General features: G+C 39.3%; 1 pseudogene; it reads right to left on the reverse strand.

The window, feature by feature from the left end:
- Positions 1 to 22,728: 22,728 nt before the first annotated feature.
- Positions 22,729 to 24,346, reverse strand: LOC136163267 (chromodomain Y-like protein pseudogene; annotated as a pseudogene).
- Between the last annotated feature and the right edge of the window lie 770 nt (positions 24,347 to 25,116).

Here is a 25,116-nt window from a genome sequence, read left to right on the forward strand (position 1 = left end):
GGCTTATTTTTCCTTACCTTAATATTCACCACCACCTATCAGTAATTCATATAAAATATACTATAGAATAAAAGACATTAATAATTCAAGTTACAAATATTTTTTCAAACAAAAACACATGTGACTACATGTTCAGTTATGTTTCCTATTTTCTGAAAATTTTTGGCATATCTTTTACAAAGTTGGCCATTTAAATATCATTCTATACATACAGTTTTTCCCATTTTTCTTAAAGATGAGTGTGTTAGTCACTCAGTCATCTCTGACTCTTCATGATCCCATGGACTAAAGCCCACCAGGCTCCTCTATCAATGGAATTCTCCATGAACAAGAACACTGGAGTGGGTTACCATTTCCTCCTCCAGGAGATCTTCCTGGTTCAGGGACCAAACACTGGTCTCCTGCATTGCAGGCAGATTCTTTACCATCTGAGTCACCCAGGAAGCCCTTTCTTAAATATACCTTATTATAAATGATGGAACATGAATACAGAACTCTCAACATATACACGTGAGAAAAATAAATAAAGCATGGTTTTATTGTTTTCATATTAAGCTTACAACAGCTTCTAAAATAGCTATTATCTATAGTCCAGAAATTATAAATTGTTTTTAAGTGCATTAATTCATCTAACAACTCCTTTATTGAAAAGTGCTCCCCCTTAACTTTTCAAGAGTGAAATTGATGAAAGATCAGTTAAAATTTTTTAAAAAAGTACTTATTAAAGTATTTAGGAAATTTCCTCTTTATTTGATGTTAAAGTTTACTATATCCTTGTGCATGTCATTTAGAAGGTACCAACACTGTCTTTATGGGATATTTCTTAAATCTGTTTTTGTGATTAGCAAGTTATGAAGAATGGAATTAAAAAGTATGCCAGACATGAGCATCTGTACTAGAGGAAAATAAACATGAAAAGGTCAAACAATTATCTAGGTCCCAGATATGTTGTTACTTCAAATTTATAATTAATTAAGATTACACTAGTCCAGGATAATATACCAGTGCAGAAAAATATGTTATTCTGTATATTACCTATTGTCTGCCTTGCTGTGTCAATGGAATGCATCTGAAAAATGCTGTAAGAATACATAAAAGAGTGAAAGATTTGTTCTTCCTCTTTCATTTCTCAGTCTGATAGAGCATCTTATGGGAAAGGTGACTTTTATGTAAACAATAGGAACCTTCAGTTTTACTAATTTTTAAAAGACTATAAATCCATAGTTGTGATCAAAAGAAAGTTCAGTATGATCTAGAAAAAGTGGTAAGTGACAGCTGAAGTTCTAAGTTCCAAGGGATAGAAATGGAAGTGTTAAAAGTTTAGATAGGCAAAATCTATGAAACATCTAGTGATAAAATGTGAAAGTTTTTTTTTTAATGAAAAACTTATGTAGAAAACATTTTTAAGAGGCATCAATAGGGAGAAAGTGATAAACAAATTTAGATGAAAATTTTATCATTCATAAATTAATCAATAAACATAACATAATTCAAATAAACATCCCAATAAGGTTTTTTGTTTGTTTCTGAATTTGACAAATCTAAAATTCTTATGAAAGAACAAATAAACGTTAGAGCATAATAAGTCAAGATATGTGGAAAATTTCCTTATCAACAAATGATCTAGAATATGAGCCTGGGGTATTAGCGGTATGAATAAATAAGTAGAATATACCATAATAGAGATCACAAACAAAAATCAATATATAAAAAGTTGTTATGTGATAAGTGAAGTTAGAAATGTAGAAAGAGAGGTTTAACTATCACTTAGGCTGTAGAAAGCCACAGGAGAACATCACTCCTGTTCTAACAAACACAAGCTGGACAATTTATGAAAGCATACCTTTTTCTTGAGTACAACAGAGGATTAACATTGCACAGCACCTAGGTGAAACAAATTCAAATTGGTGATGACTCTCTGTGATGGAGATGGATATACACATCTTGTCTTTTGATAGAAAATGGGAAGGACATAGGAGGAAGAGGCAGTGACTGAGAAACTGGGTAAGAAGAAATTAGCTACAATCTTTAAAATTTCATAAAGGCTAAGTGCTAGCTAGCATTGCAACTTAAAATCCCTGAGATCCTGAAAACACATACTCAGCCACAAGCTGTATTCCACAGGCCTCAACTGGGTACTTAATAGAAGGCTGAGAATGAAGCAGGAGACTTGAAAGGGATCTTCTTCAGAGAGAAACAAGCACTACCCAGACCCATCTCAAATGTGAAAAAAAAAAACTTTAAGTATCCATAGAGAGTCATGAAACCCTCATGCTCCACAAACATAGGCAAAGATATATTGCCTTTTGGCAAGAATTGCCTATCTCTTAAAGGCAAGGAGACCCTCTCCTGACCCTGGTCCCAGGCAAAAACAACTGCCACTGAAGGAAGGGTTCAACAGAAGTTGTCTGTCCACAATAGAAGAAAGCAAACCTGCATTTGTCAGGAACTTGCTCTGACACAAACTACAGATCTGCTCCTACTGGGGAGAGAAAGGAAATCATCCTATCCAGGATCAATCATTGATAAAAAGGCAGTTTCCTTACAATGTTAAAGACAGCCAGGACACTAAGAAAGCCCCAGTGCAAAGATTTAGGCACTGAGCATCTGCCTAAGATGGAGGATAAACTAGGAGAGCAGAGAATCCATCTCCAACCACATTTTAAGTCTAAAACAGAATATAAACAACAGCAGTCTATCACTAAGAAAGTGGAAAACAACAACCAGAATCTCTGAACTAGACATGGAACAACAGACTGGTTCCAAACAAAGAAAGTAGTATGTCAAGGCTACATATCATCAGCCTGATTATTTAACTTCAGAGTACATCATGCAAATGCCAGGGTAGATGAAGCATAAGCTTGAATCAAGATTGCCAGGAGAAATATCAATAACATCAGATATGCAGATGACACCACCCTTATGGCAGAAAGGGAAGAACTAAAGAGCCTCTTGAAGAAGGTGAAAGAAGAGAGTGAAAGAAGTGGCTTAAAACTCAACATTCAGAAAACTAAGATCATGGCATCTGGTCCCATCACTTCATGGCAAATAGATGGGGAAACAATGGAAACAGTGACAGATTTTATTTTGGGGGCCTCCAAAGTCACTGATGGTGATTGTAGTGCAGATGGTGAATGTAGCCATGAAATTAAAAGAGGTTTGTTCCTTAGAAGAAAAGCTATGACCAACCTAGACAGCATATTAAAAAGCAGACATTACTTTACCAACAAAGGTCCATCTAGTCAAAGCTATGGTTTTTCCAGTGGTCATGTATGGATGTGAGAGTTGGACTATAAAGAAAGCTGAGCACCAAAGAATTGATGCTTTTGAACTGTGGTGTTGGAGAAGACTCTTGAGAGTCCCTTGAACTGCAAGGAGATCAAACAAGCCCATCACAAAGGAAATCAGTCCTGAATATTCATTGGAAGGTCTGATGCTAAAGTTGAAACTCCAATACTTTTGGCTACTTAATGCAAAGAACTGATTCATTTAAAAAGACCCTGATGCTGGGAAAGATTGAAGATGGGAGGAGAAGGGGATGACAGAGGATGAGATGGTTGGATGGCATCACCGACTGGATGGAAACAAATTTTAGTAAGCTCCAGGAGTTGACGATGGATAGGGAAGCCTGTGATGCTGCATTCCATGAGATCACAGAAGTCGGGGATGACTGAGCAACTGAACTGAACTGAATAAGAATGTAAGACTCTCATTTATTGGAGCTGTAACCCAGAGAAAAGCTGAAAAATCCAGGACCATCAGTAAAATCAAGATTACAACAGTCTACTGCTGTGAGTTTAAAACTCTGTGCTGAGTTAAAGATAACTATGGAGACAAAACTACAAATACACCTTGACTACTGCTTGCTACTGCTAATCACTTTAGTTGTGTCCAACTCTGTGCTACCCTATCCCTGGGATTCTCCAGGCAAGAACACTGGAGTGGGTTGCCTTTTCCTTCTCCATGCATTAAAGTGAAAAGTGAAAGTGAAATCGCTCAGTCCTGTCCAACTCTTTGCCACTCCATGGAATGCAGCCTACCAGGCTCCTCCATCCATGGGATTTTCCAGGCAAGAGTACTGGAGTGGGGTGCCACTGACTGCTGCTTAGATTGACTCAAAGATGTGTCATAATAGCAAAAACAAAAAAGAAAGTGACAGTTGCTCAGTTGTGTCCAACTCTTTGCAACCCCATGGACTATACAGTCCATGGAATTATCTAGGTCAGAATACTGGAGTGGGGGGCCTTTCCCTTCTCCAGATCTTTCCAACCCAGGCATCGAACCCAGGTCTCCCACATTGCAGGGCGATTCTTTACCAGCTGAGCTGCAAGGGAAGCCCCCCCAAAAAAGAGGTATATCCTCTATGTAAGTAATATTTACCCTGATATTTAACTTCTTTTACACAGTTGGCTGCGTATGCAAAATCATGGAGAGAAAGCCCACCAAAAATAAAAACAACTCAATTGTTAGGGATAAATCTATCAATAGGGCCATACCAGAAGGTCCCCAGATATTGAAATCATCTAAATAAGTACTTTCAAATATAAGCATAAATGAGAGCACTGAAACTAAAATTTAAATATAGTCAGAGAAGAAAGAAACACCAGACTCAAGAAATATGCAAATGCTCACATACTTCTTTCAAATCCTGAAAGATGATGCTGTGAAAGTGCTGCACTCAATATGCCAGCAAATTTGGAAAACTCAGCAGTGGCCACAAGACTGGAAAAGGTCAGTTTTCATTCCAGTCCCTCAGAAAAGCAATGCCAAAGAATGCTCAAACTATCGCACAATTGCACTCATCTCACACACTAGTAAAGTAATGCTCAAAATTCTCCAAGCCAGGCTTCAACAATACGTGAACCGAGAACTTCCAGATGTTCAAGCTGGTTTTAGAAAAGGCAGAAAAACCGAATATCAAATTGCCAACATCCGCTGGATCATCGAAAAAGCAAGAGAATTCCAGAAAAACATATCTTCCTGCTTTATTGACTATGGCAAAGGCTTTGACTGTGTGGATCACAATAAACTGTTGAAAATTCTGAAAGAGATAGGAATACCAGACCACCTGACCTGCCTCTTGAGAAACCTGTATGAACATCAGGAAGCAACAGTTGGAACTGGACATGGAACAACAGACTGGTTCCACATAGGAAAAGGAGTACTTGAAGGCTGAATACTGTCACCATGCTTATTTAACTTGTATGCAGAGTACATCATGAGAAATGCTGGGCTGGAGGAAGCACAAGCTGGATTCAAGAGTGTTGGGAGAAATATCGATAAACTCAGATATGCAGATGGCATCACCCTTACGGCTGAAATTGAAGAGGAACTAAAGAGCCCCTTGATGAAAGTGAAAGAGGAGAGTGAAAAAGTTGGTTTAAGGCTCAATATTCGAAAAATTAAGATCATGGCATCCGGTCCCATCACTTCATGGCAAATAGATACAGAAAAGTGTAAACAGTGGCTGATTTTATTTTTTTGGGCTCCAAAATCACTGCAGATGGTGATTGCAGCCATGAAATTAAAAGACGCTTACTCCTTGAAAGGAAAGTTATGACCAACCTAGACAGCACATTAAGAAGCAGAGACATTACTTTGTCAACAAAGCACCATCTAGTCAAAGCTATGATTTTTCCAGTAGTCATGTACGGATGTGAGAGTTGGACTATTAAGAAAGCTGAGTGCCAAAGAATTGATGCTTTTGAACTGTGGTGTTGGAGAAGACTCTTGAGAGCCCTTTGGACTGCAAGAGATCCAACCAGTCCATCCTAAAGAGATCAGTTCTGAGTGTTCATTGGAATTCTGATGTTGAAGCTGAAACTGCAATACTTTGGCCACCTGATGCGAAGAGCTGACTCACTTGAAAAGACCCTGATGCTGGGAAAGATTGAGGGCAGGAGGTGGGGATGACAGAGGATGAGATGGTTGGTTGGCATCACTGACTCAATGGACATGCTGCTGCTGCTGCTGCTAAGTCACTTCAGTCATGGCCGACTCTGTGCGATCCCATAAACGGCAGCCCACCAGGCTCCCCTGTCCCTGGGATTCTCCAGTCATGAACACTGGAGTATGTTGCCATTTCCTTCTCCAGTGCATGAAGGAGAAATGTGAAAGTGAACTTGCTCAGTCGGGTCCGACTCTTAGGGACCCCATGGACTGTAGCCCACCAGGCTCCTCCGTCCTTGGGATGTTCCAGACAACAGCACTGGAATGGGGTGCCATTGCCTTTTCCGCAATGGACATGAGTTTGGGTAAACTCCGGGAGTTGGTGATGGACAGGGAGGCCTGGTGTGCTGCGGTTCGTGGGGTAGCAAAGAATCGGACACGATGAGCAACTGAACTGACTGACTTGCTAAATTTGCCAGAAAATACTAAGAAATTAATGATGACCCTTGACCTTAATGAACCCATAAACTTACATTTGTTTACAGAGGTCACTATATCTAATGCAATATTTACTGTATCCTACTTATTTTGTGTGTGAAGGGATGTGAAACTACACCATTCATCCTTACTAGGATTAGTGGTCTGATTAGAAATAACCCAAGTGTCTTATATTTTTGGAGAGTGATCACCTTATCTTCAAATAAAAGGCATCACTGAACGAGGTACTATATTTCTTTTAAGAAATATAAAACTTATATAAAATAAAATGTTTTTATCACAATAAGTTCATAATAATCCCTCCATTAAGTCTAATGCCTTAAGTCTATACTTGTACTAACTCTTCGATGCTCTCTAAACCACTGAATTCCTACTATCCAAGTATAATTCTACATCTCCAACTATGATAGAAAAGATTTACTATATATTTAGAAAAACTGTTTTGATCTTTAATTCAAATAACTTATTAGAATTTAAAGACTACCTAAAGACTCTACCAGAAAATTACTACAGCTAATCAATGAATACAGTAATGTTGTAGGATATAAAATTGACACACCGAAATCCCTTGCATTCCTATACACTAATAATGAGAAAACAGCAAGAGAAATTAAGGAAACAATATCATTCACCATTGCAACAAAAAGAATAAAATACTTAGGAGTATATCTACCTAAAGAAACAAAAGACCTATACATAGAAAACTATAAAACACTGATGATTCATGTCAATGTATGACAAAACCCACTGAAATGTTGTAAAGTGATTGGCCTCCAACTAATAAAATAATATTAAAAAAAAAAAAAAAAAAACACTGATGAAAGAAATCAAAGAGGACACAAATAGATGGAGAAATATACTGTGTTCATGGATTGGAAGAAGCAATATTGTCAAAATGGCTGTACTACCCAAAGCAATATATAGATCCAATGCAATCCCTATCAAGCTATCAACAGTATTTTTCACAGAACTAGAACAAATAATTTCACAATTTGTATGGAAATACAAAAAACTTCGAATAGCCAAAGCAATCTTGAGAAAGAAGAATGGAACTGGAGGAATCAACTTGCCTGACTTCAGGCTCTACTACAAAGCCACAGTCATCAAACAGTATGGTACTGGCATAAAGACAGAAATATAGATCAATGGAACAGAATCGAAAGCCTAGAGATAAATCCATGTACCTATGGACACCTTATCTTCGACAAAGGAGGCAAGGATACACAATGGGAAAAAGGCAACCTCTTTAAGAAGTGGTGCTGGGAAAATTGGTCAACCACTTATTAAAGAATGAAACTAGAACACCTTCTAACACCATACACAAAAATAAGCTCAAAATGGATTAAAGATCTAAATGTAAGACCACAAACTATAAAACTCCTAGAGGAGAACAGAGGCAAAACACTCTCCGACATAAATCACAGCAGGATCCTCTATGACTCACCTCCCAGAATATTGGAAATAAAAGCAAAAATAAACAAATGGGACCTAGTTAAACTTAAAAGCTTTTGCACAATGAAGAAAACTATAAGCAAGGTGAAAAGACAGCCCTCAGAATGGGAGAAAATAATAGCAAACAAAGCAACAGACAAGGGATTAATCTCAAAAATATACAAGCAACTCCTGCAGCTCAATTCCAGAAAAATAAATGACCCAATCATAAAATGGGCCAAAGAACTAAACAGACATTTCTCCAAAGAAGACATACAGATGGCTAACAAACACATGAAAAGATGCTCAACATCACTCATTATCAGAGAAATGCAAATCAAAATCAAAACGAGATACCATTACATGCCAGTCAGGATGGCTGCTATCCAAAAGTCTACAAGCAATAAATGCTGGAGAGGGTGTGGAGAAAAGGGAACCCTCTTACACTGTTAATGGGAATGCAAACTAGTACAGCCACTATGAAAAACAGTGTGGAGATTCCTTAAAAAACTGGAAATAGAACTGCCATATGACCCAGCAATCCCACTCCTGGGCATACACACTGAGGAAACTAGATCTGAAGGAGACACGTGCACCCCACTGTTCATCGCAGCACTGTTTATAATAGCCAGGACATAGAAGCAACTAGATGCCCATCAGCAGACGAATGGATAAGAGAGCTGTGGTACATATACACCATGAAATATTACTCAGTCATTAAAAAGAATTCATTTGAATCAGTTCTAATGAGATGGATGAAACTGGAGCCCATTATACAGAGTGAAGTAAGCCAAAGATAAAGACCAATACAGCATACTAATGCATATATATTGAATTTAGAAAGATGGTAATGATAATCCTATATGCAAAACAGAATAAGAGACACAGATGGACAGAACAGACTTTGGGACTCTGCGGGAGAAGGCGAGGGTGGGATGTTCTGAGAGAACAGCATTGAAACAAGTATACTATCAAGGGTGAAACAGACCACCAGTCCAGGTTGGATGCATGAGACAAGTGTTCAGGGCTGGTGCACTGGGAAGACCCAAAGGGATGTGATGGGGAGGGAGGTGGGAGGGGGGATCGGGATGGGGAACACATGTAAATCCATGGCTGATTCATGTCAATGTGCGGCAAAAACCACTACAGTATTGTAAAGTAATTAGCCTCCAACTAATAAAAATAAATTTAAAAAAAAGATTTTTTATATATTTAGAAAAACTGTTTTGGTCTTTAATTCAAATAACTTATCAGAATTTAAGTTGATTTCATTTGTAGAATATTTTTACAACAAGAAAAAGGTTTGTGATAGATTTCACTACATTATAGAAACATAAGTGATCAAATGAACCAAAGATCAAATTGATAACAAATATATCTTGTACTTTACAAAATAAGCATAACAGTTCAGAGTATAAACTTGTTAAAAACACAAAACTCTTGAAATAAGATATATATATTCACAAAATTATTATGATAAAAATATATGTATCTCTGTTTCTCTCTCTCTCTCTCACACACAAACACACACTGTCCTAGAGAAGTAAATAAGAAGTCCTAATACTATTTAACAGATAAGTATCTAGGATTGTCTTGTCAAATACAAGACACAGCACACAGTCTAATGAGAAAAGTATAGCATATCCTCCTACCAAAATCTATATAATATTACTATATAACAAAAACTCAAAGTCACAAAGATATTAACACATTCTATAAATAACTCTTCTATCCCAGTAACCAAGTTACAACTAATCTAGAGAGCAAACACTTGTACATTTGCATGAAATTTCAGCTAAGTTTATTTTAAGGTAAAATAAACATAGTAAATGGGAGCATTTAAATGAAATGTGTTTTATAACCTATGATGATGTGATGCTCTAAAAGCCAGACACTCTCCAGAGTGTTTATATATGAAGTTCATAACACAACAAACTTGAATTCAAGTCCTGTTTCTATTTATCATAACTTCAGACAAGTTACAAAACTTTTTGAATGTACTTCATCATCTGGAATAAAGAACAATACATAATTCAAATATAGTCTTGACAATTAAGTGCCGGAATGAATGGTTTTTAAACAACTATCCCACAGAGAAAAACTAGAAATGTTCAAGTACACAGAGACACATACACTAACATATGCTCCAGGGTACAGGAGAGATGTTGTTGAGACCACAGTCTGATCCACAAGAAGAGAGAATCCCAGAGAAACAAACAGGGCTTTGGGTGCTGCTTTTACCTAAAGAAACTTGTCCTTTGAAAACCATAGGTAAAAACCTAGAAAATCAAGTATAAGCTTTGATAAAGTCACAGGATTATAGAGATGAATGTTTGGAGCCTGGAACAGAGATGGATCAGATCCAAGAATCCTTGGATCAGAGATGATTTGAGGCCTTAACAGTCCAGCAGCCTTTGAGTTGGCATCCTAAAAGGTTTCACTGTAGTAACAACAATAAATTGGAAAAAAAAAATATAATTCCATAAGGGGCTATAGGCAAGACTTAGATCTTACCATCTTGATCTGTTCAGATTAAAGTGATTTTGGATTTCTTATACTTCTAGCTACACCACTTTCAAAGGACTAAGAGTAAATTTTCTCCCATGAAGAAACTATCAGTTTGGTTCCAATTCAGGTTGGTGAGAAAAGAAACTCTTAAACTAACCTCCTCTCATGGACACACCAAAACCACAGCTACATTCAGAATAATTCCCATTGAATTATACCTTGGGCATATAATGGGGGGGGGGGGGGGGAACACCTGGATCAAAATAGGTAGGAGAGGCTGAGACACTGTCTCATCATAAACCTTACAGTGACATACAAGCAAGTCACTACTCTATGCTTCTAATTGAGGAGTAAAGAACACCTATATTTAGTGCCTCAATTTGTAAAACTTCTACCCAAGACAGCTCCAAAAAACATCTAGTTCTGAAAGCCAATGGGACTTGAGTCCTCAAGACCTACAATACTATATAAAAGAAGCAACTTGTTTAATTTAATGGACTTAACGGACTCCTGAGCAATCACCAATACTTGTACTCCAAGGGTTGGCACAGAGACAGCAGGCCAGAATACTCAGTTTTTCCCTGAAAGAGGCCTACTTGCATAGCTTAAAAGCAATAACCTGAGGGTCAGTTTTCTTATTTAATTCAAATTTAGCAGCAGATTGCAATAGTTTCCAGAGACTGGGGAGGCTGGCAGGCCATCTTCTTGCTCTCTGTCTGACCCATGCCTGGCTGCTATTTTCCAGAAAAGAAAAAAAAAAAAGAAAACCACAACACCTTACTCACACATCTGATGCCTTAACTTTTGCGTCTATCACCGAGGAAATACTCCTTGATAGCCTAGTTTTGGAGGCCAGCAGGGCTTTTATTGTCTAGGTAAATGGGGCTAAAGCAAACAAAGAAATAGTTTTTAACTACCCCCTCCCCACCCCCCCCCCAATCACATTAGAGAAGACAAAGAAGCTCATCTCAGTCTTCCCCTCAAAGACATCTATTACCGTACTTCAGAAGCTGATTCTTAAGGGTCAAGCTACCAACCAGCCTGCATCAAGGTAGTGACTGCGATCTTCCCCTTTAGGACACTAACAGGTCTTGGCATACCCTCAATAATAGGGAATCACCTTAATAACAAAGAAGACAATCTAGATAACTACAAAGATTTGAAAAGCAACAAGGAGTTCAGGTCTTCTGAATAATAAGGTTTACTTCTTACAATGGAAGGACTGATGCTGAAACTGAAATGCCAATAGTTTGACCACCTGATGCGAAGAACTGATTCATTGGAAAAGATCCTGATGATGAGAAAGATTGAAGGCAGGAGGAGAAGGGGACAACAGAGGATGAGATGGTTGGATGACATCACCGACTCGATAAACATGAGTTTGAGCAGGCTCCAGGAGTTGGTGATGGACAGGGAAGCCTAGCATGCTGGGAAGTCCATGGGGTCACAAAGAGTCAGATACAACTGAGCAACTGAACTGAACTGATCTCTTACATAAGATCACTCCTTCATTCCTACACAAGACCACTTCTTTCACCTTGGAAGAGGTAGATGTTTTATCTAATGCATAGAATCAAAATGGAGAAATCAAGGGAAGACAAACAGAGGAATAGGTTTCAAGTGACAGAACAAGACAAAACTTCTGAAAAAAGAATGAATGAAATGGAGATAAATGATTTATCTGATAAAAATTTTAAAATTATGATCATAGAGATTAACTGACGTCAGGGAATAACACAAGAGCAAAATGAGAATTTCAACAAAAAGATGGAAAATATAACAAATCACAGAGCTGAGGATAAAATAATAGAACTGAAAAATTCAAAAGGGGAGTCTGACAGCAGACTAAGTGAAGCAGAAGAAAGAATCAGTAAACTCAAAGACAGGGAAGTAGAATTCATTAAATCACAGGAGTAAAAAGAAAAAGAATGAAAAAGAGAAGATAGCTTGAGGGACTTATGGGACACAAACAAGTAGACTGATATTCACATTACAGAGGTCCTGGGCGGGGTGAGGGGAGGGAAAGAGGTCGAAAGGTTTTTAAAGAAATAATGGCTGAATGTTTCCCTAACTTGGGAAAAAAACACAGACATTGAAATCCAGAAAGCCACCATGTTCCAGATAAGATAATTCCAAACAGACTCACACTGTCACACACTATAGTTCACTCTCAAACATGGGTTTAAATGAGGAGAGAACACTTATATGCAGGTTTTTTCCCCCAGTAAGTACTTAGTAAAGTAGTACATATTCTGCAGTTTGTTGAATCTGTGATGTAAAACCTCATATAGATGGCAAACTATAGCGTTAGACACAGATTTTCAACTGTGCAGGGGATCAACACCCTAACTCCCATGTTGTTAAAGGTTCAGCTGTATAATTAAATTGTCAGAAATAAAACACAAGGAGAGAATCTTAAAAGCATAAATAGAAAAGATTAGATACAAGAGAACTCCAATAATTCATATGGAACACATAACAAAAAATCCCAAATAGCCAAAGCAATCCTGAATATTCATTGCAGGGACTAATTTTGAAGCTGAAGCTCCAATAATTTGTCCACTTGATGCATACAGTCAACTCATTAGAAAACACCCCGATGCTGGGGAAAGATTTAGGACAAGTGGATAAGGGGACAACAGAGGATAAAATGGTTGGATCTGGTTTCCCTTGTATGTTACTTGTTGCTTTTGTTTTGCTGCTTTTAATATTTAATATTCTTTATTTGTGTTTAGTCTTTGTTAGTTTGATTAGTATGAGGCTGGGCATGTTTCTCCTTGTGTTTATCCTGTATCCTCTTTGTTCCTCTTAGACTTGATTGACTCTTTCCTTTCCCATGTTGGGGAAATTTTCAACTATAATCTCTTCAAAAATTTTCTTTCTTTTACTCTTCTTCTTCTGGGACCCGTCTAATTTGAGTGTTGGTGCATTTGATATTGTCCCAGAGGTCTCTGAGACTATTCTCAGTTCTTTTCATTCTTTTTACTTTATTCTGCTCTTCAGAAGTTATCTCCACCATTTTATCTTCCAGCTCACTGATCCGTTATTCTGTTTCAGATATTCTCCTATTGATTCCTTCTAGAGCATTTTTAATTTCAGGAATTGTGTTGTTTGTCTCTGTATGTTTATTCTTTAATTCTTAGAGGTCTTTGTTAGTTGATCCTTGCATTTTCTCCATTCTATAGTCAAGGGTTTTTTTTGTTTTGTTTTGTTTTGTTTTAATTCCCCAGTCATCTTTACTATCATTTTTCTGAATTCTTTTCCAGGTAGTTTGCCTATTTTCTCTTCATTTATTTGGACTTCTGTGTTTCTAGATTGTTATTTCCTTTCTGTAGTATTTCTCTGCCTTTTCATCATTATTATTACTATTATTTTTAACTTACTGTGTTTCAGGTCTCATTTTCCCAGGCTTCAAGGTTGAATTCTTTCTTCCTTTTGGTTTCTGCCCTCCTAGGGCTTCCCTTGTGGCTCAGACAGTAAAGCGTCTGCTTGCAGTGTGGGAGACCCAGGTTCAATCTCTGGGGTGGGAAGATCCCCTGGAAAAGGAAATGGCAACCCACTCCAGTACTTTTGCCTGGAAAATCCCACGGACTGAGGAGCCTGGTGGGCTACAGCCCATGGGGTCACAAAGAGTCAGACACGACTGAGCGACTTCACTTTCACTTTCAAGGTTCACCCAGTGGCTTGTGTAAGCTTCGCATAGAGTGAGGTTTGTGCTGAGTTTGTTTTTGTTTTTGCTTTTTTCTCCTCTGCTGGGCAAGGCTGAGTGAGGTGGTAACCCTGTCTGCTGAGGATTGAGTTTGTATTTTTGTTTTGTTTGTTGTTTAGATGAGGCGTCCTGCACAGGGTGCAACCGGTGGTTGAGTGATGTATTCAATCGGTTTCCTTTGTGTGAGTTCTCAGTATTTGATACTCCCTCGGGTTAGCTCTCTAGTAGTCCAGGGTCTTGGAGGCAGTACTCCCACTCCAAAGGCTCAGGGCTTGATCTCTTCATCTAGGACTGATGAGATGAAAATGACCTCTTGTTTTTCAGACCTCCTGTTACAGTTATTTCCAAAATCTTGTCGACTACACCTTCAGTTTCTCTGCATCCAGGGTGCACATCTCAGGAGCCACAGGTCTGTTCCCAACTCCATTCTCCCTCTATAACAGGATAACATACCCATGACTATTGTGGTATCAATTGCCAAGGCTTTCCGTGGCAACATTAATTCTTTCCACCATCTTAAACCATGGGCTTGGTCACTGTAACATGTTTTGGCTAACGGTATGTAAGTAAATACAGTTTGCCTCATCTCAGTAGAAGCCTTAAATAAAACTGTATAGTTAGGCTCCACTTTTCTTGTTCCTATCTTTCATATGAAACGTTCCCTAAAAACTGGTTATTACTTCCATCAATCTTGAAAAAAAAGATCATGGCAGTGCGTCCAGCTCACCTGAACCCAGTGAAACATAGAGAGCCTGCTGACCTGCCCCGCGGGCGGCCCACAGCGCCTCACACAGTGAGCCAGCGAGCAGCGAGTGATCTTGTTGCGTGCCAAGTAGATCACACAGTCATTTAGTTGTGTAAACAGCGGGCTATTCCACATGACCTAAATAACAACCTGAAAACTAGTTTGGAGACATAACTACTGAAGTACATGCCCTAGCCTCTCCTTGAGTTCAGAAATTTTAATAGCTGTTTTTTTTCTTTCTTTCCTTTTTAAAGACTTTATTGGAGAACAGTTGATTTACAACGGTTTGTTTGTTGTGTTGGTTTCAGTTGTACAGCAAAGTGAATTAGTTATGTGTGTGTGTGTGCACACTCCATCAGTTGTGTCGGACGTTTTGTGACCCCATGGACTGTAGTCCACCAGGCTCCTCTGTCCATGGAATTTTTCCAGGCAAGAAGACTGGAGTGGACTGTCATTTCCAACTTCAGGGGATCTTCTCAACTCAAGGATTAAAGCTATGTTCCCTGGGTCTCCTGCACTGGCAGACAAATTCTTTCCACTGTGACACTTGGAAAGCCTGTTATACATATACATATATCCATTATGTTTTAGATTCTTTTTCCTAGATAAGCCCTTACAGACTAATGAGTTGAGTTCCCTGTGCTATACAGTAAGTCTTTTTTAGTTATTAAAAATATTTCTTATATATTGTAAATGCCCTTTTATATTTCACTTGAGCTACCTAAAGAAACATTTTGACTATGTAATTTTCTGATTGCTTTATATTTCTGAAGTTCTTTTGTATTTTATGTTGAATATTTGTGTCTGGCTAAGATTTAATACAAAGTTTTCACAGACTTATTGGAGAAAAAAATTTTCCATAGATGTAATTAGCTCTGTGAATGCATTCATTTTATAGGATATTGTTGAAAAGTCATTTCTGGATTAGCTGTCATTCGCTACTGTAAATCTATATGTATTTATATATAATTTGCATGGTATAGAAAATCAGAAGCTTTCATTCCTGGCTAGTGGAAATACAAATAAAATATTTACACAATTGCCAGTAATACGGTGCTTTAAAAAAAAGCCAGTAGACAAGAAAATTAGAAATCAGAAATTTTCTGTTTTATTTGTTTGAGGAATCATGTTGTCAATCACTGTGTTAGTGAAATAATGATAATTCCTTTTTCTATAACTCACTATTTATAATCATTCAACCAATGTATTTTCCTAGATAGAACACAGAACCTCCTAATTTTATTTTATTGCAGCTCGTTTTCTTTGAATCTTCTGTCCCTAAATGCAGCCTGTTTCACAACTGTTCTTTCAACTTTTAGAAACAGTCAACCAAGCTTCACTATGAGTCTGATTGCTTGTATTAAGTTTTTCGTGTGATCGTGTATCCTGTATAGAGCATAATTCTCTTCAACAGGCACAGCTAATTAAGTTCCATAATCAAGGACACTGCAAGCTAAGAGCTAATTTAAAAATTAAATGCTGAAAACAGAGCAACATAATTTACTCTACAATTAAACGATTAGAGATAAAGGAACTTCGGCATATTTTGTCTGTTTTTATGACATCAGAGAATCTCCACAATGAATTTTAACATTTTTCTTTATAACATTGGACTTTTTAGTTTAACTCCATAAACTCTTTTGTCTAATCTGACTAGTTTTAGATATTTTACAGCAGCTAGATTTAAATGCTCTGTATATGTAAGTTGAAACTTAAGGAACCCCCTGACAATAGTGTTTTGTTTATCATTTTTTATCATTGTTTATCATTTACAAATAATATGTTTCCACGCTGGTGAGAATTTGGTGGTCCTAGAATAGCGACTCCAAAGCATGATACTTGGTTGTGTGTTTCCACTGCAAATTCACTTTTTTCCCCTTCTGTCACATTACATTTTATTTTTCCTTCCTTCAGGCATCAAAGGATGCCTAAACACGTCTCTTCAATATATTCTGCTGCTTGTCAAAATTCAAACTTGGAGACAGGTAAGGATTCTCTGGTTCACTATGTTTGGTACCAAAAAAAAAAAAAAATCTGGTTCTGAATTTTGGTCTTATTTATTTGAGAGAGCTGTCAGTGATGCAGTGATAGCCAGAGTTTTAATGTTGGGTTACTCTTTTTCTGTAGCAAAGGGCAAGTTAAAGTCTTTACATTGGATGGTCATATGTTGACTGAAACAATCCTATCTCTGTGAAAATGAGAGCACAGTAGAAAATGTGAACATTTATTTCATATACCAGTCAACAACAAAGAATGAGTATGAAATATACATACTTACATTATGATAATACTAAAATTATCACACACACACACAAAAAAATCTGTCCCCAGCCACAGCTGATAGTACCTGTCAAGCTTAAAGTTATTTTGAATATAAGATACGGTTCTATAGTTTTGTAACAACACAGTTAAGGTACTGATTTAATTTAATATTGCCTGAGGACCAGTTTGGCCTTTACAACACCAATATAGAGTACTAACGAAGTTTAATTCTAGAAAATGTAAGTATCATTAAAATAGCCTTATTATCAAACTTTAGTAATTCAGGTAAAGTTGACCTTTAGAAAATAAATAAATAAGCAAAACAATCGTTATAAAATCCCAAACCTTAAAATGTGTTAACTATTAGTACTTCAGGAGTACACATCATCAGTTGCATTATGTATAATCAATTGCTTTATATAACCAGTTGCTTTTCTCTCTTATTAGATATAACTTAACCAAGATCTTTATTCCTTCTTCATGTGACTGCTACTGAAAAGACTTTATGTTTACTTAAGCTTGTGAGCCCCCAAAGGTTTAGCCTGAAACTATTTCATATCCCAATGTTATTATTTTACTCATTAAAAACATTTTCACTGTTCAGTTCAGTCAATCAGTCGTGTCCAATTCTTGCGACCCCACTGACAGCAGTGCACCAGGCCTCCCTGTCCATCACCAACTCCTGGAATACACCCAAACCCATGTCCATTGTGTCAGTGATGCCATCCAACCATCTCATCCTTCTTTGTCCCCTTCTCCTCCTGTCCTCAATCTTTCCCAGCATTAGGGTCATTTCAAATGAGTCACCTCTCTGTATCAGGTGGCCAAAGTATTGGAGTTTCAGCTTCAACATCAGTCCTTTCAAAGAACACCCAGGACTGATTTCCTTTAGGATGGACTGGTTGGATCTCCTTGTGCTCCAAGGGACTCTCAAGAGTCTTCTCCAACACCATACTTCAAAAGCATCAATTTGGTGCTCAGCTTTCTTTATAGTCCAACTCTCACATCCATATTGACTACTGGAAAAACCATAGCTTTGACTAGATGGATCTTTGTTGGCAAAGTAATGTCTCTACTTTTCAATATGCTGTCTAGAGTGTTCATAACCATCCTTCTAAGGAGCAAGCATCTTTTAATTTCATGGCTGCAATCACCATCTGCAGTGATTTGGGAGCCCAGAAAAATAAGGTCAGTCACAGCTTCCACTGTTTCCCCATCTATTTGCCATGAAATGATGGGACCAAATGCCATCATCTTAGTTTTCTGATTGTTGAACTTTAAGCTAAATTTTTCACTCTTCTCTTTCACTTTCATCAAGAGGCTCTTTAGTTCTTCTTCACTTTCTGCCATAAGGGTTGTGTCATCTGCATATCTGAGGTTATTGATATTTCTCCCAGCAATCTTGATTCCAGCTTGTGCTTCCTCCAGCCCAGCATTTCTCATGATGCACTCTGCATATAAGTTAAATAAGCAGGGTAACAATGTACAGCCTTGACGTACTCCTTTTCCTATTTGGAACCAGTCTGTTCCATGTCCAGCTCTAACTGTTGCTTCCTGACCTGCATACAGGTTTCTCAAGAGGCAGGTCAGGTGGTCTGGTATTCCCATCTCTTTCATACCTGACTTCTAAGGTCACCAATGAAAAGGAGACAGTGGAGGAAGCACTCCCACTTTTTAAATTATTTTGATTTCAACGTGGCATGTCAGCATATTTATTTCTTATTGCTACTGTATCAAATTACTATAAACCTTTGCCTTAAAACAACACAAATTTATTATTTTAACACTGTAAGTCAGAAGTCCCCACAACTCAGGTGGGACTGCAGCCATTTTTGGAGGCTATAGAATAAAATCAGCTTTCAAAAACCCTTTCTTTCTTCTAGAGGGTGTCTATATGCCTTGTCTCATGCTACAATTGCTCTGTATCCTGTGGGGAAGCCATTACACTGAAACTATAGCAGGAAATATCTGTGGGTATTTCTGACAGTATGGTGGCTCATTTATAAAGAATCAGCCTGCAATGCAGGAGACCCAGGTTTGATCCCTTGAGAGAAGGAAAAGCAACCCACTCCAGTCTTCTTGCCTGGAGAATTCCATGGACAGAGGAGCCTGGTGGACTGCAGCCTATGGAGTCGCAAAGAGTTGGGCACAACTAAGAGACTAACACTCTCACTCTCTTTCACAAACTTCAAACTTTTAATTTTCTATATTATTTTACTCAGGCTACATATATTCTTTCCCTATCCCCTTATCATTCCAGAGGAACTCCACTTCCTATGCTTGTTTTTGACAAATGCACATTGTTATCTGGAACAAATTCAACATTTAAAAAATGTAACAGAAGAGTTCTTTGCTTTTTCTCTTTTTTTATTCTTTCTTTCATAAGATATTCTTAATGCCCATTCTGTTCAAAAGACTGTGCTGAGGTCAGTGCATTATTATTAATGGAGGTTTGTTAGCCTGGGGATAGAGTGTTGGGAGGGTAATCTCTAAACTGATTAAGCTCTGGTCTTTGTAGTGCACCCTGGACCTGTGTCTTGGGACAGATGGCCTTCATAAGTGTTTCTGTCCCTCACCCAAAGATAGACTTTTTCCCTTTTCACTATTACCTCCCCCAGCAACAGCAGATATCCTCCAATTTTCCTGCTCCATTTCCAGGAAAAAAGTTGATTAAGGCACTCTTCTCTTCCTTAGTAAGACACGAGGTTGCGGCTGAGTGGAGTTCCTTTCCCCTAACTGCAGTATTTCATCATAGTCTTTTGATGATGTCCTACCCCTCTTTTTTTAATAAGAGGAGGTGTCTGAGAGGAGTTCACGGTGGCTGTTCTTCCACTCTCAGTCAGTACCATAGGAGAACTTTCTCTGCATTATTTCCATTCTCCTTGTGAGAACCAGCAGGACTCCTGGAGGAAAAGATTACAAAGTATGAGGTCCCCATATGACTTTTATTGCTGTTCAGTTGCTCAGTTATGTCCAACTCTTTGCGACCTCATGGGCTGCAGCAAGCCAGTGTTCCCTGTCCTTCACCATCTTGCAACATTTGCTCAAACTCATGTCCAGTGAGTCAGTGATACCACCCAACCATCTCATCCTCTGTTATCCCCTTCTCTTCCTACCTTCAGTCTTTCCCAACATCAGGGTCTTTTCCAATGAGTCGACCCTTCGCATCAGATGGCCAACATATTGGAGCTTCGGCTTCAGCATCAGTACTCCCAATGAATATTCAGGGTCAATTTCCTTTAGGATTAACTGGTTTGATCTCCTTGCAGTTCAAGGGACTCTCACGAGTCCTCTCCAACACCATAGTTCAAAGGCATCCATTCTTCAATGCTCAGCCTTTTCTCTTGTCCAGCTCTCACATCCATCCATACTACTGGAAAAACCACAGCTTTGACTATACGGACCTTTGCAGGCAAAGTAATATCTCTGCTTTTTAATATGCTTTCTAGGTTTGTCATTACTTTTTTTCCAAGGAGCAAGCATCTTTTAATTTCATGGCTGCAGTCACCATCTGCAGTGGGTCAACAGGGGCCTGCCATGGGGTCAGGGGCGCTGAATACAACAGTCCTGAGAGCCACGGTCTGCTTGCATAAGTCCTTTTGAAATGGACACTAGTCCGTATTATTCAAGTTACTCTGAATTGAACACAGAATAATTGCAGCCCAACTAATAAGTCCAGAGTATCTTTGATCTTATTCTCTATTGCTAAGTGTCACTATTAAAGTGATAGGAGGTTTCCAGGGTAGAAAAATACTAGGTTTATTGCTTTTCCTTACTGTATAACTTATTTTGTGGTGCCATTTCCCTCTTTTCCATTACCATATAGCACATACTGTTAGCATCTGACTAAATTTAACTAGAGAATAAGTTACTTTGGAGGCTATTAAAGTAACTATTGCACATGGTTTCATACTTTGGTACCATTTAGCTGTAATAAAATGTAATGACATGATATTAGCTATTGAGGTCTAGATGCAATTTTTCTATTTTAATCTCAGTTTGGATGATTACATAATATATTTCCCAAAGACCTGTCAGGAATTGAAAGAGTCTGTTGCTTATTTGTTCTGACAATGGGGTATAAACCAGGACTCTCCTTGGAAAACTATAGTGAAAAGTGATACAACCTTTAGTCACTACTAACTACTTTCCTGTATACCAGAGATAAGTTAACTTCTTCTGTAAAGGGCCAGGTAGTAAATGGCTTATGTGTGACAGGTAATGTTTGTTGCAACTATTCCACTCAGGAATTGTAGTGCAAAATCATTTATCAGCAATATGGAAACAAATGGACATGTATGTATTCCAATAAAACTATCTATAAAATTAAATAGTGGATTTTGCCAATGGCCTGTTGCTTGCCAGTTCCTCTCCTCAACCCCCTACATTTCTGTCTACTATATTTATAAACTATTTTTTTTTACATTCTCATGGCTTTTTAAATTCAACTATATATTTAAATCTCTCAAAATCATCCCTTTCAACCAGGTGAATCCCCTGTATTTTTAACTGTATTCTCAGTATCCTTACTTTGGTCTCTTATAGACATTCTCAAACTAAATATGTCCAAAATTAAAATCTTAATACCTTTTAATTGAAAGCTACTCCTTCCAAAGTGGAAATAAATAAAAACAATACTCTCAGTTGCTGAGACTGAAAATACTAGAGTTATCCTTTTGCCTTCCTTTTTCTCCCATTCCACATTCAACTGACCATCAATATCTACAGGTTCTACCTTTAGAGTACATCCAGAATCTCAACTTTCCTTTTCACCTACTTTATAGCTCTCTGGTTTTAATCACTATCTACTCACCAATATAATATAATACTTTCCTAATTTTGACAGATCTAATAATAAATTTAGAGTTGAATATTATAATTTGGAGAATTTGTGAAATGTTAAATGGAATATATCCAGAAGTCAATTAGATTTCTGTTGTGATAAAATATCTTACATTTTCTAGAATGGTTATCAGCAGACAGTAGAATAAATGTTCATTAGATTGATAATCTTTCTCATACTCTGTTATGAAATTTTCAAAATTCTCCATATAGGGCAATTCTTATTTTTTTTAAAGATGAAAAACATAACTGCATTTTTTATACAGAAGGGAAAACAATAAAAATGAGGACAATAAATAACAGCTAATCTGTGAGAAAATGTAGTTATCAAGAGAAGAAGACATAAAGCTGCAGATGAAGTTTGAGATAGAGTTATTTTCTAGTATGCTCTCATTTGTTTAAATACAGCAATGTCTTTTCTAAAATCCTAATTAGTATATTCATAATACATGGAATTTCAAAATATTTTATTTAAATTATGCTACTTATAAAGTCGCAATCTTGACCATTTATTGATTTGAGGTTAGCATGCATATTAAATACATCTACTAAAATAAAAAATCAGTCAACTTATAAATCTGGCATTTATAATTTTTAAATTTCACAATACCTTTCCATTATTAATATATCCTTGCTTTTGTGCTGATTTACAGTAGCTTCTTTTCTTTTTTTTTTTTTTTTTTGAGTTTTGTAGTTATTTATTTTAAAGTTACAGTACTTCAGAACTCCTTGGCAATAAATAGCTTGTCTGTCTCAAGTCCTGCTTCCCAGAGGGAGCTCGGTACGAGCCTGGCGCAGGCCGTGAGGTCCGGCGCCGCACGCCCTGGTGAGGTGGAGCGGCCAGTCAGAACTCGTCTATCTTGCTCTTCAGGTACTTGAGCAAGGAGTCCATGCCCTGAGCAGAGCCCCATATCTTCTTGAGCACCTCACACTCCTGCTCGTTGGCCCGCTCCAGCTCCAGCCTCATGTTGCAGCGCACAAGGGCCTTGGATTCCTCCAGCACGACGGGGTTGCAAGAGGCAAGCTCCTTGATGCGAACCATGACTTCCTGGGTGAAGGTCCCAGACCAGAACACCTGAGAGACCAGCCCTTTGCTGCATGCCTCCTGTGCCGCTAACTTCCGCCCTCTGAACAGCATTTCATTGGCAGATGCTTCTCCCATAATCTTGGGGAACATGACGGTGGAACAGCCGTCTGGACTCTGTCCGAAGGTTGTATAGGGCGTCTGGAACCATGCCTTTTCGTTGGCCCAGACCACATCACAGAGAGGCAGGATGGATGCTCCTAGCCCAATGGCTGGGCCATTCACAGCTACGACAATAGGCTTCTTGAACTGGATGAAGGTGTTCACGAAGTTTCTGATGGCCTCAGCCATCCTGGCGCTCTCCCTCTTGGGGTCATTCGGCAGGCGCTGGATGAAGTAGAGGAAGTCCAGGCCATGGCAGAAGACACTGCCCACAGCGCTGAGCAACACCAGCTTGCTGTCGTCGGCGTTGGCCATGCTCAGCGCGCTCTGCAGCTCCTTCATCACCTCCGGGTTCAGCGAGTTGTTCTCGGATGACTTGGTGGACAGCAGGATGTGGGTGAAGCCGTCCTGCTTCCGGACCACGATGTCCCGGTACCTGTAGGCGTCCTCCCTCTTCCACACGCTGAAGCGCAGCTGCTTGTCAAAGGGCTGGTCTCGCCTGTCCTTGATGAACTTCCTCTTCCCAGCTTTCACTCCCATGACTGATGTCTGCAGGGGGCTTGTGCAATTGGCCGTCAGCGTGTCCACCAACTGGGACGTGCCATTCCCTTTCACGGCCAGCCCCGTGGCCATGGCGGCCTTCACAGGGCCCGACGCCTGTGGCAACAACGGGTGTATCCAGGGCTGGCTCCCCATGCTCTCCCGCTCCGCCCCCGGACTCAGTAGGGCCCCGATCCGCTTCTCGGCCGCCGCCTCTGGGGCCGCTGTGTCTTCCGGTCCCTGCTCCATGGGGTTCGGATTCTCGGCGCTCTCGTCCTGAAGGCTGTCCAGCACAGTCCCAGTCTTTATGGGGCTCTTGGGCACGAGAATCCTGTTGCCTGACTGGGCCAGATCCATGTTCTTGTAGGTGGCTAGGCCCTGCGCGGAGCTCTTCTGGAACTTCTGGCTGGCGGTAAACAGTGGGCTGCTCTTGGCCTCGTGCTCCTTGCCCACCACTAGGGCCTTGGGGCGGCCTTGGAGAAGCTGCTGGTGGTGGATCTGGAGATCTGCTTCTGGCCGCTGTTTGGGGAGGTCCGCTTGGCTCTAGTGAGGGTGCCCTCCTTCTGCTTCTCGGTGTGGTGCCGGTTGAAGTCGTGGATGCACTCCTCGCAGTTCACCAGGTGCTGTTCCACCTCCCTGCCGCAGCCTTTCCACCGAACCAAATACACTGTCTTCCCTTTCTTGTTTGCCTCTTGTCAACGATCCTTTCAACCTCATACAGCTCCTCGGAGGCCATGGCTCTCCCATCTGAACAGGGCCAGTGAGGCAACCCTGGCCATTTTGAAGACTCCCAGTGGTCTGCTCCAGAGCCCCTGAATACTCCTATATGTAGGGGACCACACCCTTATGATTATGACGTCAGTTAGTCACTTCACCAGCCAATGGCAGGCCTCCACGAGGCTGACATCACAAAGCCTCATCCTGAAACCTCTGAGGATGGATGGGGAGCAGCTCAGTTGATTTGCTGGCAGAAATGAGGCATTTTTCATCATCCAAAAGAGCCTGCCAAACTCACCTGCCATCCTCATCTCTCTACTTCAACACAGATGGGCCACATGGCAGGGAGAGTGTGTCTCCTCCAAACCTTGCCTCACAGCCAGGTTTCAGCCTTTCCTCCGAGTCTGTCTCACATTGCATTATTATCTACTTTTTGTTTTCTTGCCTCAAATCCATCCATGATAATTAGGCTGTGGAAATGAGAATAATTTCCCTTTCCCCCTCAACTGGTAGGAGGAAATGCACCTTGAAGGCCATTCAATTCTGGGCCACTTATGAGAAAACTTTTCCATCCCACCTCCTTTTCTCAGTCTTCATCTAGCTCTCCTCAGTTTTCTAGTCTCCAGTCTAAAACCCCTGTCCTCAACTGTGAGAATGCACTGAATACATACACTTGCTCTGGCTCTGCTTGGCAGTCTTGTTCCAATTCGAGGACTAATTGCCACCTCCCCAGATGTAATACCCAGGCTTCAGTTTTAACATGGTGATGTGGATGAGGCAGACAAATGC

This window comes from Muntiacus reevesi, chromosome 3 (genome assembly GCF_963930625.1).
Source record: "Muntiacus reevesi chromosome 3, mMunRee1.1, whole genome shotgun sequence".
NCBI classification, from domain to species: Eukaryota; Metazoa; Chordata; class Mammalia; order Artiodactyla; family Cervidae; genus Muntiacus; species Muntiacus reevesi.